This window comes from Pinus tabuliformis, chromosome 6 (assembly GCF_031772625.1).
Source record: "Pinus tabuliformis cultivar Carrire ecotype Pingquan chromosome 6, CPIR1, whole genome shotgun sequence".
In the NCBI taxonomy this organism is placed as follows: domain Eukaryota; kingdom Viridiplantae; phylum Streptophyta; class Pinopsida; order Pinales; family Pinaceae; genus Pinus; species Pinus tabuliformis.
In genome coordinates this window covers 773,859,204-773,872,292 of record NC_142292.1, presented here as the reverse complement: position 1 = coordinate 773,872,292, position 13,089 = coordinate 773,859,204, and positions in this window count along the sequence as shown.

The window sequence follows — 13,089 nt, the reverse complement described above, 5'->3', positions numbered from 1 at the left end:
CCACCACCTCTTGGCATGCAAACTGGTTGTTATAGGATCCTGTAGACGCTGCTACATGTTACAGACAAGCTGCTATAGAAAATTTGCAGGGATGTTATACGATGCTACAGGATGCTTTGTATTATATCTAAGAGTGATCTAAGGGTTCTAAAAATGCCTTGAAGGTGGGAGAAAGCAGTAGAAGGTTGTAGAAGAGTGTAATGGGCCCTCCCAAGCTTCTTAGAAACTAAGGAAATAGAATACCCTATGATGCACAAGGAAATGGAAATAAAGGATTTCATCTAGCATGGGAAACTACATGGGAGTGAATGAAGAAAAGAAGAGGAAATAAGATGAGTAGATTTCTCAAATGGTGACCAATAGTTTCGGTATGGGGGTATGATAGGCCTCCAAATTAGAAACAAACTATGGCCTATCTAACCTTTCCTATGAATGTAAAGGCTATATTAAATATCTCCTTATGCAATTAATAATGTTTTCTTAAATTTAATAAGTTATGAGGAAGGTTTAGAGATAATTTCATATTATGTGCCCAATATTGTTTATTTTTGTAGAATATTGGGTAGATTATGAATATTTGGAAGGTGAGATAATATGGGAACTTGATCCTTGCTATAGGATGGACCATTAAATGAATAAAATATCATAAAATCATTGACATATTTTGGAGCTCCACTGATTGAGAAAATCTAGGGATGTGTTCCTTGCTACAGGAGAAGCCAAAACTTAGTATTTAATGAAGATTCCTGTTGTTGGGAACCAGATCCATTTTTTGAGGAATTTTGGAGGGGAAAGCTACCTCATTTCAAGGAGGATGATTCCTTATCAATTTGTATAAGTTCCAATTCGAATTAGCCTCTCAAGGCATGTTTTTCTTAGTCTTCTTGTGGAGAAAACTTGTTATTTAGTAGCTCTACTTTCATTTCTAGCAGGTATGTACTTGGATTGAATCTAATAATGAAGTTTTGTATCATTTTCAGCTTCTAAGGATTGGTTTTCATCATAGGAATTTGAGTATCCTTGGATCTGGCCATCCTAGGAGCCTCAATGTAGGTTTTAACCCCGTACAGAAATTACCTGCATACAAATTCTAAGAACAGAAAATAAACAATGCGAGAGAATAACACATAAAACACATATACATAGAGATTTTCCCCTGGATCCCAAAACTGGGACTACCAGCTTGATTTTTCAGTATGTTCCTTCCAATGTTACAATACATATTTATACATGCCGAAGCATCCAATACCATGGACCGAAAACCATCGCGTCCAAAACCATGGTCTGAAAACCATCGCATCCAAAACCATGGTCCAAAAACCATTGCGTCCAAAACCATGTGCGAAAACCATGCACAAAATTGTAGGTAGGTCCGCCCAACCTAATATAGGGTCCAAAAAAAAATTTCCATGGGGCGTTACCCCGGACCCCATAGAGGGGGGCTACCCGCCCCCTTCAAACCCCCTAGACAGGGGGGCTGCCGTCCCCTCTAAGATGTAGGCTAGTTGTGGAAAGAATATATCACAACCCAACATAGCCCTGTTGTACAATTTCTTTATCTTCTTTGAATGTTTTGTTCACTTGTGTTTCTTATTTATGCACTTAATATTCATGTTTCATTTGATATATGTTAGATTGGTTAAATGATTGAAGTAAGTTTTTTTACAGGACATTTATACAGGTAAAATCATGATGCATCCTTATAACAACTTTGAAAAGTCATATTCATCATTGAGCTACTTGGATTGGTTTACTAGTTCACAATTTTGGAATTTCTAGAAGCATCCTATAGCAAAATAGTAATAAATTTCTGTTGAATTTTAGCATGTTTTAATAAACTTCTTTCCAATTGATTCCACTCAAATTGAAGTCTAAAAACATACAACTTAATAACGAAATTTACGCCATAGAATTTGCACTTGGTCAAGCTAGACATTTGGTAGGTTAACTAGCTCACTGATTCTTGAATTTCTAATCTTTAGAGTAGTAATATTTTGCTAATTTTTAACACATGTTAACAAGGGTATTTTTGAGTGATTCCACTTAGATTGGATTGACTCATAGGACATCCTAATTAATAAAAAAAAATGTTCCCACCTCATTTGCATTTGATTTTCTTGGCCATTTGGTGGGATAACTAGGAGGACAGACTAGTCAAAGAGAAGAAAAAAAAGGATGAATATTGATTTAAATTATTATTATTAATCGCATGAAGCTTGTATGCTTGTGATAGGTTGGTGATGATCTATCCATAAAAGACAAGTGATGATGGTTACAACATGATATCATAAAATCACAATGGGAGTATGGTGAAGCTAAGAATTCTGGCGACAAAGCCATTATGGTGACAATAGAACCCAATGAATTGGGTGTGTCGAGAGCTGAATTATCCCGTATGGATGCCTTATGAAGCCTTGGGAAGCCACGTAGAAATGTGTCAAAATCCCAGATGGTCTAGAGGTGAATATACTACGAAGTACACATGAAATTACTTGAAATGGAAATTAAGGACATTGAAAATTTCATTGATGAAATATCCCTAATAATAAAGCTCAGTTTCTATTCATATTCTCTATTTATAAAACATCGAAGATAATGTTCCTTTAAGGGGTTGGGATTTGTAACAAACCTTTCCTTACCCCTATTCTTGTAATTTAAATTTATAAGTTGAAACACCAACATGGAGGGAATGAATGGCTAAGGTAATATGTTTTAAAAACACAAAATTAAATATTTAATTATTTAATTGACAACTGAAGGAAGGATTTCCTTATGGATCTATTGTTTGAGGGAAGCTTTCTTTCATTCCTCAAAAGCCATGAACCTAGTCAAATAAAATTGTTGAGCCACTAGTTGCTAGCCAATAAAACCTATTGACAAGAATGTGGTGAGATATAATTGGGGGAAGAGTTAAATGGATTTCAGAGAATTAAAGAGATTGGATTGGGGTAATGAAGGGAATAGGAAGATTCCCATTCCCCCTTGCAGATTGAGGATAAAATTAAAGAAAGAGGTTAGTGCCCAATTTCCTAAGTAGTTTGAAGAGTTAAGGATATTTTTCTTAGATATAAGAAGGGACGTAGAGGAAGAAATATATATGCACAACAAAAGAGAAATGAAGTTCATTTGTAGTTAATATATCTAGAGTTTTCCATCTAGGGATTCTTTTTACTCTATCCTTTGGTTAGTCATCGATCATGTTGGGGGGGGTGGGCGTTGCCTTGTTTCTCTCACTACTTCTTGTGTGTGATTTTACTTTATCTCTCTTTCTACTTTAGGTCAGAGGAAGTTCAAAGATGAGAATGAAATTATGGAGCAATGAATGTAGAAGATAGAGAACTTGTGGAGTTGAGTGTTGAGCCCTATGTCTAATTTGAACTATTGATCAATTTTATGAATGAGATCAGAGAAAAGTGGGTCACTGTGTTTTTTACTACTGGAGAGTAGTAGATAAACACCTAGACAATGGACTCTGTCTCTAGGTGTTTACCAAGCTTTGGTGTGGATTTCCCTTGAGCAAGGATCCCCTTAAACTTTGGATCTGGCTCGGGGGTGTTCAACTACAAGAAAGTTGCAGTGTAGCTAGCCTAAGATTGGGTGGAGAGTGGAAGTCCCTCCTTTATTTTCCGACCATCTTAACACACCCTGAAAAGTATAACTTCTTATATATGTTTAGATTATGGACTATGAAATTCCTTATTATGGTTATTATTCACACAAGTTCATGTATGCTTATAAATATTTCTTGGGACTCACTGTTATACTCAAGAATTATAAGCTATCTCTTATGTCTATGGAAATGATGAATGGTTGGATTGTGTTGTCCAATATTGTGTTTATGGCTAATGTGTTAATTGTGTGCATTATTCTCTTTTAATTGACTAGCATGGTTAAGGAATGCAATAAGATATTCACTCAATGGACTTATGATTGTTTACTAGAGGATTTGTAATTCCTCGTGTATTATTATCATCCTTGAATACTTGAACTATGGGTATGCTTCCATACTTGTGATTTTAAAACAAAATCACATGCTATGAATTGAATGAACACCTAGGTTGTGTTGATAACTACTTAGATCATAAATATGGTAAATTGTAGGTTTATGTACACTCTTGTTACTTAGGATGAAAACTATAATAGTCTAAATGTTTAGAAGGTTAAGTTGTTTAATGAATGGACCATAATTCTCCTTGAACAAATATCTAGCCCTATGTTTTTCCTTATTAGTTAATTAGTGAAATGATTGTTTGTGAACATGTATATTAGCTTGCATAAGGTCAACAAAGTGGGATTTCCCATTAAGTTTTACTTTATACAATTTACAATATATGTAAAGTTGGATTTTGGGACCAATATGCTGCAATATGTTGGGATTAGACCCATTGGGTTGTTGACCTTTGGGCATTCAGATAAATTAGGTAGAGAATGGGTCGATGGGCCTTGCTGTTGAAAGGTGTTGGTGGTTACCCCATTGATCTCTTGGCCTTTAGGGCATTTGAATAAATAAGGTAGAGAATGGGTCGATAGTACTTGATGCTAAAATGTGTTTGGGGTGGGCCCATTAGGTGTTTGAAGTTCAAGGGAGTTGAATGGATCAATAAGAGAACAACCTGAAAGTCCTTGGTATGACATGAGATAGACTAAGATAGGCCCCACTAGACTTTTGGCCTTTGGGCCATCATGTGTGGAAATGATGTGTGGGGATTAAAAAATAATAGTCCTTGGTCTAACATGACATGGGCTAGGGTAGGCCCCACCAAGCTCTTAGGCATCAGGAATCAAGTAATTTTGATAGGATATGAAGAGAAGAGGTTGGTCGCCATGTTCTAGTGGAAGTTGTGATGGAGTGGGACCACTTGGCTCATGGATGTTGGGCCACTAAGTTAACATGGATATGGTATAAGAGGATGGTGTAAAGCCCCAATCCAATATTATGTGAACTGGGGTGGCTCCACTTGATCAATGATCTTCGACATTTAGCCTTTCTTGTGATGGAAACTATGTCTAATGCACAAATGACCTGAACTACCATAGTTAGGTTCCTCATTGACCTTGCTATGATGGCATGGTGGTGCCACATGGGTGAGGAGGATGTCACATGGGTGCCACGTGATTCCCTTGTAATGATATGGCATCTTTTAATATGCCAAAATTTTAATGGGAATAACATTCAATTCAAACTTGGATTGAGATGAAATTTACATCTTTGAAAATCTCTCGATAAGTTGATCGTAATGGTGGAATTAGTTCTAAGATTCACAAAACTAAGAGATTGGCCTTTGAATAGTATAGGCCATGTGCAAGGGCGTTGTAACTAAGTGCCAAGGGTAGAAAAACCCAAACCATATATGAAAATTTATGTGCTACGTGAGATGGAAGTCTAGGGCCCAAAGGAGCAAAAGGGATTTGAGCTTATGCATCATGTGAACTTGCACTATGTCCAAGCACTAAGAGTGGGGATCAAGATCCATCTGTTGGGGGTTAAGGTAAAGGGCTCCCTATCGAACCATATGGCTAGGAGCCATAATCAAGGGCATAGGTGAGACTGACATCTGAGCCATAGATGCTAAGGAATAATTTGCGTCGTCCGTGTGTCCTAAAGGTTTTACCCTGGAGAATTCAATGGGAACCCAAGATAATCATGCTGAGATTTATTGATGGGGATGACATGGCACAGTGGGGCCTATGAAAAGGCTTGTTTCATTGTAAGGCATTAGACCCTCAAGTTTATTTATAACATCAAATTTGAATTTTACCATGCAATGGAGGACTAGATGGGACCCACAACTAGTGTGGTGGCCTTAGAGCCAAGTGTTGAGGACTAGATGGGACCCACAGCCAGTGTGGTGGCCTTAGAGCCATGTGTTGGCCCGAGAGGTAGGAAATGTGTCACCTATTTTTATGGTTTTGGTAGGGGAAAGAGACCTATAAATGAGTGAAATGTAGCACTCCTAGAGTGGAGCCACGTGGAAGGATGGCATCATCCTAGAAAAAAGAGCAATTGGCATCACCTCAACACCTTGTCTCCAACAATTTCTCATGGATTTGGGCATAATCCCGTTGATATTTTGTTCCTAAGGTGAGGTGGTAGTAGGAGGGCCCACCTGCTATGTGTAAGGGAGAATGACCATGTGATTGGTTGAAGCAGAGTTGAAGTGACAGATTGTTATGTAACCAGCTCACAAAATAGAAGAAAAGATAGATCAACAACTTCAAAATCATCCTCTTCGAGGGGGCAACCTCCTTTACATTATGAAAATGAACAATTCTCAGATGATACAAATGACAAGACCTTCTTTCTATATATGTGAGTCTAAGGGGTAATAATATAATCAAAGTCGACGTAACAATAATAATGTAAGGGCACAACAATAACAATAGTGGGCTTCTATGGAGCACAATAATAACAATATGGGGACAACATGGGCACAACAATAACAATAAGGGGCTAAAATGGAACTAATAATGAGGGAATATAGTAGTATTATAAGGACCTAACATGCCCCTCTCCTTCAAAAAGTATTGTCCTCAATGCTTGAGTAGTTCTGGATGCTTCTGTATAAAATTATCATCCTCCCATGTGGAATCTTCAGCGGTAAAGTTCTTCCACTTGATGAGATACTCCGAAATTGATCGATTTCGTAGCTGTCGAGTTCTTGTTTCAGTGAATGCTTCAGGTTCCAATATGATTTTTCCTTCCTCGTCAAGTTCTAGCAATATTGTTTGAATTGGGAGCTTGTCACCTATAACCTTGTTTAAGCATGAAACATGGAAAACTAGGTGCACTCAGGAAGACGCACAAAGTTCCAATTTGTATGCCATAGTACGAATATTTTTCAACACCATGTACATACCATAATACTTTGGTCATAATTTATTATCCTTCTTATCTTGCTTGAGGGAAATTCGTTTGTATGGTTGTAGTCATAGAAATACGCAATCACCTACATCAAAACTTCTTTCACTGGGATGTTGATCTGTCTGTTGTTTCATTCTATTCTGCACCAAAGTTAGGTTATCCTTTAAGAGTTGGAGAAAATTTTGTTCTGAAATTACAGAGATACAACAAATTCAATATTGAGCTCTTATACCAAATTTTATGCAACCAGCTCACAAAATAGAAGAAAAGATAGACCAACGACTTCAAAATCAGCCTCTTCGAGGCGGCAACCTCCATTACATTACACAAATGAAAAACTCTTGGATGATACAAATGAAAAGACCTCCTTTCTATATATATGAGTCTAAGGGGTCACAATATAATCAGAGCCGACATAACAATAATAATGTAAGGGCACAACAATAACAATAATGGGCTTCTATGGGGCACAATAATAACAATATGGGGACAACATGGACACAAGAATAACAATAAGGGGCTACAATGACACTAATAATAAGGGAATACACTAGTATCATAGGGACCTAACATAGATGGGCAGGTGGACTTGCATGTAACCTCAATAGTTTGAACACATTGTAGAGTGGTATCGACCGAGACAATGTTACAGGGTGGAGCTTGAGTGCACAGTGATAAAAAATATTGAGATGAAACATGGAGGAGGCATCGATGTAACCTTGACACTCCTACCCCACTGAGTTTCATTGGGTTTGGGTGCAATTCCTCCAGAATTTTGTTCTTGGGGTGACATCACCATAGAGGGGCCTGCTCTCGCATACATTATGTATATTATATATGTATGTGATATGTTAGGCCTTGTGAACCATATAAAGGGGTTAATATGTGACATAATTATGAGCGAGTCAGTGGTTGGGGTAGTGTTTCCATGTGGTAGAGAGGTAGTTGACTTGGGTAGCCACATGGGAACCACGTGGGAGACAAGAGTGATGTGGTGCCATCTAATAAGCTAATCTTTGAATGACCATATCTTTTGATCTAGGAGCTAGATTAAGGAAAAATTGATATCATTGGAAAGGCCTTGATGAGACAAATACAATGATGTCATTTGTTTTAAGTTTTGACGAAGTCGAAAAATATTGAAAATTTTAGACCCCATTTTTGTAATTCGAACTTGGCGGTCAGGGCAACATAGTAACTCAATTCCTTTACTACCCATAGTAGGGGCTAGGGATAGTAGGGGGTACATTACACAATGGTGGTGCGAGAAATTGCATGAGCACTTCTTATTTCATTTGAATATACAAAATGTGTACATTGAAATTAAATTTCACAAGCCGCCATGGAGCCAACAAAGTTGATTTAACATATAATTTAGATTATTTATGTACCTAAAACTTTTCCTGGAACCTTATTCTATCATTTTTAAAGTAGAGATTTAGAAAATATGCATGTCCAAAACTCCAAAATTAACATTAGTACACGATGAAACCTTCAAGTATTCTTAGAGATTTAAAATATTATGAAGTCCAACACTTCAAAATTCACATTAGTATAAAATGATAAGGTAGGTAAAAGAATAGTTTAAACATTAATTCCTAACATTTAAACATGAATGAAGTTGATCGCCAAGTTAAGGAAAAGTTTGTGGTGCACATCCATGAAAGTGATCGTTTGCAATGTCAACTATCTTGGGTACTAACATTGTATGATTTTTTTTGGTTAAAAGTGTTGGTCAAATGTAGACTAGGGACTCCACAAATATTTTATAGACAACCTTGATAAACATTATTCTCTCTTATTGAAGGAAATTTAGAAACATTATTGGTGCTATTTGTTTTAAGATTTAAGTTGAACGTAATGGTGGCATTTTCTCTTATTGAAGGAAATATTTGCATGGTGTTGTGGCCACAACACCTTCCCATAATTTTTTTAAAATTGTGGGGCCCTCTATATACATTTTGCTAATGTCTTTTCTTGTATGCTTTAATTTTGCTGATTTTGAATTTTCTTGATTTTTATTTTTGAAACCTTTAATGCTTTCATTTTATTACCAACTTTCCAACGATTCATGTGTTGTCTCATTCCGACTAATAGTTTGCAAGATATCATTTGTCAAATTTCACTGCCCAACCATAAAATATGTAATATGTAATTTACTATAAATTTATAAATTCTAAATAAAATTAATAATTAATATGTAAATAAATTTTATTAATTTATTTTTAAACTTTAATTAATTAAATTAATTAGATTAGATTAAATTAAATTAAATTAAATTTTATTTAATTAAACTTTAAATGTATTTAATTAATTAAATAAATTATTAGTTTAATTTAATTTTACAAAAACCACATAATTCAAACACTTTGTGTATATAGATATATTATAATTTTAGTATAAAAATATAATTAAAAACTATATATAAAACAATCAAATAAAACATAACATAACAAATAAAAAAAAAAAAAAGTGACAATACTCCTCGATTGCCCAACTCCCAAAAGTTTTTGGTTGAACTCCTATGAAATCCAGACTGACGTGGAGGGCTCCCATATATCATATTAAAAACACACACAGAAGACATAAGAAGTATATATAAATGGAGGTAAGTTTAAAAGTTTAAATTTAATATACGTGAGGCCCCTCTCCATGTACATACCTACTATTGTCTCATCTCCTTTTGTTTTCTTTTTAATATATTAAAACCATTAAAGTGCCTATCCTTTGTTTCCATTGTAATTTTATAAAAATTGTTTTTAATTATTTTATTTTAATTTCCATTACATCTTTTTTCTTATATATTTTTCATTTTATTTTATTTTAAATATTATTTAACTTAATTTAAATTTATTTTAATTTTATTTTTTATTTTTATAATAAAAAATACAAAAACATTAACCATACATGATTTCTAGTAAACAAATATTTTTGGAACTTAGACTTTCACAAGCAATAACTTGTGTTTTATTCAACTAAATAAGGAAAATGAGAGCTCGCTATAAAGATATTTTCAAGGAGAAGAATCTCGAAGTGGTTATTTGATTAGATTTGGTCATTTATCTCTAAAAAAAAATAGCAGAAGTGAGGGTATGAATTTCTACCTAAAATTAATTTCTTCCATTTGTTTTGGAAGAATTTCTTTGGCTAGGAAGATTTTTGTTGTTGCTAATTCATTCCAAGTTTACTAGATTGTTAGTATTTTCTCCACTGAAAAGTAAGGGAAAGCATAAATTTTTTTACTAATTTATAAAATTAGATTTTGAATTTATTAATTTGTTTTTCACAAATTTAGAAATCTGAGTTTTCTCTTGATTTTAATTTTACTTTTGGTTTTTTTGCAAGGATTTTGTTTCAAGAGATCAAGCCTGGGGATTCGGAGAAATGGTGATTGGAGCAACAAATCAAAGAATTTTCTCAGCTAAAGATAAGAAATGTAAATTGCTCTTCAACAACTCTCATTTGGAGAATTTAATTTGTAAATTATAAATGAATGTGGGAAGAAGAAGAATAGGATCCCTTTTGCTGCAAGTAGCAGTGACCCTTTGGATTTCTATGATAAGGATTTTTGTTGTAGGATTAGGAAGAATGCTAAAAATGAGGTTTTGGGGGTTTTCCTTTTGACATCAGATCTTTGTTGTAGAGGTAGGACATGCACTATTGCAACTTCATATTCTATTAGAAGAGTTAAGGTCTTGGGATGATTGTTGGAGATATTCATTGTAAAATAGAGAAAGAGATACATAGGATTTTGGTTGTATTCAAACACTATTTATTTTATTTTATTTGTTAAGCTGTCTGTGGTCCTCTAGGCTTGACCTGCGGCCTGAGGAGCTGCAACCCAGGGGCATCTAATCCGTCAAAGTCATCTGGGGATTGCACTTGACCTGAGCCACACCAACCCTAAGTTTAGCATGTCTCCTCCCCCTAGCACAGGGCACAACCACCCCCCATAAGGTTTGATCCTTGGTCGCCTTGCTAATGAGCCCCATCCTCAACCGGTTGTGTTAGTGGGACTTGACGGTTGTATTCAAATACTATTATTTTTCAATATAAATATTATTTTTTGATGGCAAATTTGTGCCAAGGATTCCATGTTTTGCACTACTGTTAAATATGCGAATTTTTGTTTATAAGATCAACTATCTGATCTTATAGCTTCATAGATATGTTATTTATTCTCGATTTTTTCTTGTATTTGAAAAAATTTTGAGTACCATTTTACTGAGAAATTTATCATCATAAAACGATTTGTGTTATTAAAATTTTGCGAACTATTTCCAAGTTTTAGTGACACATTTTTTATCATTTTAAATCTCTAAACAAAGCATTATTTACATTAATAGTATCAACTGTTAAAACTACTTCAACAACTTGATATTTATTATACAACTCATGTTAATTTGCCATTATTGTTGAATCCTTGCACTTGGTATTTGGGAGTTATCTCTTAAATATCGAGTTAGAGTAATTTTCTTTATTTTTCTGCATTGCATTTAGATTTAGAGTTAGATTAATTTATTGCATTTGTAGAAGTCTCTTTACACAGGAACAACCTCATTGGTGGATTTGCGGAGCCCTTATGTCAGCCTAAGGATTTCTGTAAGCTAATTGCAAGAGGGTAAATATAAATTCTCTCTTCTTGTTGATAAGTAATTCATTATACCACAAGTTAACAGGGAGAGTAACTGGACCCATTTGAACTAGTCGAAATCAACATTCGAAACAAATAAGGGCTTAGTTGGGGCCTTGACTAGTCGATCTCCTCGTTATTGATTTCAATATTTTTATGCCATCAACAATTTTTGGTGCTAGAAGGAGGGTCAACGACAAGTTGTCCTTTTGGAGTTTTTTTATTTTAAAGATTTTATTTATTTGCAATGACTCCTAAACTTCCAAATTGGAGTTTTATCTTTGAGCATGCATCTACCCCACTCCAATAGAAATTGTAATATGATTGTCGAAGGTAAAATTTGATGGTAAGAGTAATTCTTCTGTAGTTGATCATGTTTTTCAATTTATTCAAAATTTTACAAATTCTACTTTTCCGATATTGATGAAGACATTATATATATGATCACTCTAAATTTCATAAGTGAAGCCAAAATATGGTGTCAATCGTTACCAATTTCCTCTATTAACAATTGAGACAAATTCATCACAAAGTTCCTTCACACATCTGGGGAGTATGATTATGAATAGCTATGTCATGAATTTGAACATTTACGAAAGTTTGAAAATGAGCCTATAGTAGATTTCACAGTTAGATTCAAGTTGATTTGTCTAAAATTTAAATCTAAATATAACCTTCAAATATCAAGTTAGTGGAATGGTTTCAACATCTACTTTCCCTTGTATTCCAAATATTAGCAATGAACCTAAAGATATTATTTATCTTAGCACATTTTCCACTATTAAAGAGCCACTTGTTATTGATAGCATAGCTTAGTGTATTCAAGAAGAAAATGCAGAAATTACTAATTAGCTATCTCGGGAGATCATAAGCATATTAAAAAATATTAATGGCGATCCCTAAAGTGTTGCTATTGATAAGTTAGTTGCTAAAAATAAAAATAAAATTGTTATTCATAAAAAATAAGAAAATCAACAAACAACAAAAATAGCAAGCAACAAGTAGTAAGTAGCAATGCAAACTGAAATTTTCAACAATGAGTTATCTTGGAAAAGTAATTCTGAGTTTTCTCATGCTAAAATTAATGTTCAACCACAAATTTTGGGGCAACAAAGCATGAATTTTTAGAGAAGTGTTGTCAGTCTAATACATAATGATGAATCTGGAATATGCATTAACGAAATTAAAGAAGAATCTACAAGTAAAGGAATTTTCAGATATATATCTTCAAATAGCTTTTAACGCATTTACTAATCATTTAGTGATTCCTCTTTGAACAAATCCTATTTTAGAAAAAAGAGAAGCTACCATAAATTTAACAAATAATGAATTCCCAATTAGTTTTGATTAGGATAAAGAGCCATTTTATGATCACGTTTTCAACAGTGCTAAGAATTCTCATCATACTCCATTTAATTGCTCTTCTTGTTCTAATGTGCCTTAAGAAAAGGAAGAGTTTGCTAATGAAAGTTGTTAACTCATTTATGATGATGATTTTGAATATGAGACTATTGAGTCATCTCACTCATCAATGATTTCTCATGATCTCAATATTCAAAGTAGATCTATTTCTCAAGATTAGAGATATTCTTGA